Raw genomic sequence first — 6,000 nt, 5'->3', positions numbered from 1 at the left:
CCAGAACAGAGTCAGCCCTTGTGTTTAGGGAGCTTCTCTGTGCCTCCTGGATGTAGTCAGACTACGGGGCTGGGCTATCCTCAGCTCTTCCAGGGTTTCCTGTGTGGGTGGCCTGGTCGGAGAGGAAAAGGCTGGGCCTCAGAGGACAGGCTCTCTGCCTCTGTGCCTCGTTGCAGGTGAAGCATCCTCTGGTCTCAGTGGGGTGATTGACTATGGAGGGAGGTGGAGGTGGTGAAGACGGAACAAGAGGGAGTGGACTGAGAAGAGAGAAAGGGGGTTCCTCCTTAAGGTGTGTACGCCAGAAATGACAGAGGGCGAGGAGGATACCAAGTCCCTTGAGGGCTTTCTCTTGGGAGCATCTTGTCCAATCCAGGGAGGAGGACCCATCTGCTGGGGCCGGGGGGACTGGGCTCAGGGCCCAAGGGTCTTCAGGGACACCCCACAGCTGCTGTCCCTTCTCTCCCAACAATGGCCGGACTCTTGTGTGACTAGATGCAGACACACATTTATATTCGCATTGAAGACAGTTCCTACTAACAAGCTGCGAGCTAGTTTCACAAGCACAGCACACCCAGCAGGGAACGCGGGAGGGGGTCGAGGCGTGTGCACCCTGGGGCTGAGTGCTGTGGATTCAGGCTGAGTGGAGGGGAGGCCTCAGTTGACCTGCTGTGAGCACTAGCACAGACCCCATGGTCAGAACAGGGCAGCTGAACCCCAGCTGTAAGAGAGATGAACAAACGGTGAGGGACAGGTGCTGAGCCAGGGAGCACACCCTACTGTCTCCCATAACAGCCTTGTCCAAGCCCTAACCCGACTCTCTGTCCCACACGGACACACCCTGGCCCTGACCCCCCTTTCCTCTGGGCCAAGGCCTCTTCTCCAGGTTCTAAGCTCTGATTCCTTATCAGGCCCAGGTGGGGTCAGGACAGCTCAGTCACCCCAAGTGTGGCCCCTGCTCTGCCCAGCATGCAAAGCTGTGGGCCATGGCAGTGGTCCATCAGCAGTGATGGGATGGGACTAAAGCTGCCCAGTTGCACAGGCCCTCTGCTCGACCCCCACACAGAGCTTGGGTGAGAATGGACTCGTGTCGGGGAACCCGTTCACCCCCCATGGAATCACAGGCCAGCCCGAAGGTCCTCCTCTTTCACCTTCTCCCCTCCCGGGCAGTGGGCAGCACCCACATCTCTCAGGGCTCCTGGACCCTTTGAGAAGGAGATTTCTCTTCTTGACCAAGGAACCCCAGCTGCTGGCCCCTCCCTGTCCAGCTGGGCCTCAACACAGAGAAACAGGCTCAGAAGCGCCGGACTCCGAGTGTGTTGTGGGGCTGGTCCAGATGCTGCCACCCCTCGTGGGTGAGTATACTCCTATCCTCCCACCCTCTGTGTCCCTGTCCAGGGCGGTGCCCGTGGCACGCAATGGAGGCAATGTGGTGAGTGACGGGCAGAGCCTGGACCCTCCGTTCACTAATTCCTCTTAGTCCCATGACTTCTCTGGTTTCAGGGTCTTTGTGGCGAAACAGGGTGACAAACCCCCCTCTCAGATCGTTAGGAACACTGAGTGAGTCGTGTTTGAAGGGAACTTGCTTGGTCTTCCCTGTGGGAGCTGGGCCCTCAGACTAGGATGGGAGTCATCATCAGCTTCACACCTGGTGCTCACACGTGGCTGCTCCTGTCCTCACTCGCCTGGCTGTTCCTGCCCCTGGAGTCCTTGTGAACGATCAGTTCCCAGGAGGAGGCAGAACCGGTGCTGCACCCACCCTGAGCTCGGTGAACCCTGAAATCTCCCCTGCACCTGCACAGTGGGGCCGACTGCAGGTCCATCGCCTCTCCTTCCACGACGAGAGTGCAACTCCATGGGCCACATGGAATCTTGCAGAGATTTGCACATTAGTCTTTGGAAGACACTAAGGTAGGTGCAAGGGGAAGGGACAGGAGGAGATATCTCAAATTTTCATTGCAGCCAACCTTCTTTATTACAGAAAAACAAACTTGACGTGACCTTGTGCAAGGACAGTGTATGTGGTAGCAATCAGGAAGGAGTTAGTAGTGACTGAAGTAGCATCTGTGAAGAGGACAATGTCATCCCGTCAAACCTCCAAGTGAATCAGGATGCTCATAACAGCAGATGCTCCCCGTGTGCTCGGTGCTCTCTGGTGCTCTACTTCCTTGGAGCTCATTGTGTCTCCACAGAGAGCTGGAGCGAGGCACGCATCACCCTTTTTTTGTGACGAATAGTGCTCAGGGAGGTCAGGGGGCTGAGTGCCGGTCACACACTAGGAACTGGGGAAGCCTGGTCAGCACCATGCAGGTTTGGCTCCAGAGCCCTCCTCCTTCACCACTTGGAATAAATCCCCTGAAGAAGCCGTGGCATCCTTGGGAAATGCCAGTGACGTAGGAGCAAGACCAGTCACCCACCATCCTCGTGGTTCTGAAATGGCATGTCATTATGGGTTGGGATTGAATTTTCCTGATGTTGAGCATATTTTCATGTATTTAATGGCCATTTGCATATCTACTTTGGAGCCATATATATTCATTCTTGGCCCATATTTCGTTGGTGTATTTGCGTTTTATTGTTGAGTTGTAAGAGTTCATTTTATATTATAGGTAAGTCAGGATTGCGCCTTGCTGGGCTGGGAACCCAGAAATAGGTGGACGGTGGTGGCCTGAGGGTCGGAGGCCACAGCCCAAGGTAAGATGACATCCCTGGAGAGGCTGCCCATGGCCCCCTTTGACCCCTGAGCCCCACAGATGTGCTGACAGGTGCCCCTTGCAGGCCACAGGCTCTGTGGACACGGTCAGCTGTGGCTCCTCACTCCTCCTGAGAGGCGCTGGTCATCCCTCACTGAGAGTCCTCTTCTCAGAAAGTGGCTCACAGCTGGACTGCTCCTGGCATAGGGCCTCATCCCCGTGCTTCACCCCTGTAGTTGACCTGCATTCCTGTCTCCTGTGTGGCAGCCCCGGCCTTCTCCCCCCAGACACCAGAGCGGGCCCCAGGCCTGTGTAGAAGAATGTGGCATCTTGTCAGGCTCTGTGGTGTCAACCTCACCAACCCACTGGCATTGACCCCTAGAAAGCCTTCGAGGAAACAAGACCAAGGACTTTAAAAAAATCCTGGTTTAACGTCAAGGAACGTGGGCTGTAAGATGAAGAATTTCAGTAGTGCTCTCCGTCTGTCAAAAGAAGAAAACAGAAATGGGGGAATTGAAAGTTGCAATGAAAACATGGAGAAATAACAGGTTAGATAAATGACACATTCACGGAGTCAGGGAAATGACCACGGTCCACAGGTGTGCAGAGGAGGTCCCTCACCTCCTGGGCAGCACGGGTAGGAGCTGGGCACCTTTGCACATAATATTCACCACAGCGAAGCTCGGCCAGTGATGCCAGGCCAAGGCCATCGTGGTGAAAGCAGTGACCACGTGTGTCCACCACCCTCTGCGTTGGCTGGGCAAACAGACTTGACAGACATTGAAACTCCGGATCCCCTGGTTGGTTTTTACCTACAAAACGGCATGTTTCTCCAAGACCATTTTCCAAGTCTCAGACTGCACACATATCTTAGCAGACAACTTGTATGAACGTGCAGCTAAAAGCGGCTTTCTTTGAAGACCCTTGTTAAGCCGTTGGTAGAAAGCAAAGTGCTCCCGGGAGGATTTGGACCCTCTGGCTTCCAGGTGACCCTCTTGTCAGCCGGGGGCAATTCTGTTGGCAACTTATCAGGAAGCTGGGTAGTGTCCTCAGCACTGCCGCCATCCCTCGCATGGCAGGGATACAAGGGACTGAAAGGGGACGGGGGCAGAGGACACCCTCACTGATAGGACAGACCCATCACCCGCTGCCTCCTCACCCGCACTGGACACCGAGGTGACAGATTCCTGTTTCCTAAGCTATAGATACCCCTCCGACTCTCCAACGAGTCTCAAGCACCGACTTTTCACTACTCAGCAGCACGATGGAGAGATGGAGGATGGTCCATGGGAATCAGTGTATGACTTGTTTTAGGGCAAACTTGCTTACTCTGCAATATGTGCTCCTTAGTTAATTGGGGTTAACATGTCCTTTCTTTTATAAGATGGTGTTGACAGTGTTTGCAAAAGAGGAGATTGGCAATCCCATGAGAAACTGTGCTTTTATTCCAGGTGGAGGAGCAAGGGGGAGTGCTGAGAATTTTGATTGTCAAAGTGGTGAGAGGGAGGGCTTCACTTGTCCAAGACCACTTCCCCGCAGGCCGTCCTCACTCAAGGCGTCGTGGACACTGCCCACAGCCAGGGCTTAAGGCTGCCAAAGCTGGTGAGTGCTGCCCGGTGCCTGGGCCGTGGCCTACGGAGCAGGACGTGCCACAAACCCAAGCTCAGAATCAGCCCTGAGCAGCAGCGGAGAGGCTGGGGCTCCTCTCACCCTGAGTGCTGGTTCCATGGAGAAGTGCCTGTGAGTCCCAAGCTCAGTCCAGTCCCTGCCCATACACGGCCTGGGCTTCTCTGTTCGTGCAACAGAAAGCACCAGAGCCCGAGGTCTGAGGCCCTCTTCTGGACGCTCGGGCCCTACTGGATCCCTGGTGCTGCTCCAGACAGCAGTGTGCAGTGGGGACCCAAAAAAAAAAAAAAAACTGCCTGTCTCGGTGAACTTCCCCCTGATAAACACGTCTCCTGCTGCCTGTGGTTCATATTTTCAGGGCATCCTCTTACGGTTACTCTATAAGTGAAAAGACTGAGAACTACTGTGTAAAATTACTCCAGTTGGGCAGTTTACTCCAGTGATATATGAAGAATCTCTATGAAGTAACTAAACAAACGCATATGCATTTTCCTTTCCTGTGTCCAAAGTGCAAGCTTTAAATTAATTATATAGAAATGAGAATGAGAAAAGAAAGCCTCCAAACATTTGTAAGTTAAGATGCACACTTCTAAACAGTCTGTGGTTAAAGAGGAATCTCAAGAGAAAACAATTTTAATGACAATTCTCCTCAAATTGATTCCTACATTCAGTGCAGTCCCTATCACAATCCCAGCAGATATTTTCTTGGTGGAAATTGACAAGCTGACCCTAAAATTATGTGGAATTTAGAAAACGTAAAACAGCCTCCCAAAATAATAAATCTAGAGTGCTTTCACTACCGTACTTCAACGTTTATTACAAGGTATGTTAATGTAGACAGTGGGATTCTGGCATAAGGTTGGCTTCTGCATCAATGCCACAGAATCAGGAGTTCGGGAACAAAACATTACTTTTTATTATCAACTGATTTTACCAAAGTTCCCATGACAATTCAATGGGTAAAAGGTGTACTCTTTTTCTTTTTTAACCAAGAAATGGTGCTGGATCATATGGATATACACTGGCAGAACTAAAAACAAATAAACAAACAATAAAAAACAACCAAACACAAAACTTAGATTGCATTACACAAAAAGATGAATTCAAAATTGATCACAATCCCAAATGTAAAACCAACTCTGTAAAATTCTTAAAGAACACATAGGAGAATATCTTCATGACATTTTACATATGATATCAAAAGTGTGATTCATCCCTGAAAAAAATGATAAATTGGATATCATCAAAATTAAAACCTTTTTCTCTTCAAAACCCAGTGTTAAACGAACAAAAAGACAAGCCACAGACTTGCAGAAAATATTTGTAAGTCACATATCTGTTAAAGAACTTACGTCCAGAATACAATACATAAAGAACTTTTACCTTAATGAAAAGACAGACAACACACTTTTTGAAATAAGCAAAAGATTTGAATAGACATTTCACTAAAGAAGATATATGAGTTACCATTAAGCAAATGCAAACATAGTCAAGGTCATTAGTCATTGAAATGCACATTAAAACTACAATAAGATACCGCTTCACACCCAACAGAATGCCTTTAATAAAAAAGACAGATAATACCGAGTGTTGGCAATCCTGTGGAACAAGTGGAAACTTCACACACTGGAGTGGGAATATAAAAGATGTAGACTCTTTGGGAAGCAGTTTGGCAGTTTATAAA

Source organism: Rhinolophus sinicus, chromosome 16, assembly GCF_057876585.1.
Source record: "Rhinolophus sinicus isolate RSI-liver-muscle chromosome 16, RSI-T2T, whole genome shotgun sequence".
Classification (NCBI taxonomy): Eukaryota; Metazoa; Chordata; class Mammalia; order Chiroptera; family Rhinolophidae; genus Rhinolophus; species Rhinolophus sinicus.
Note: the sequence above shows the minus strand (reverse complement) of the source record.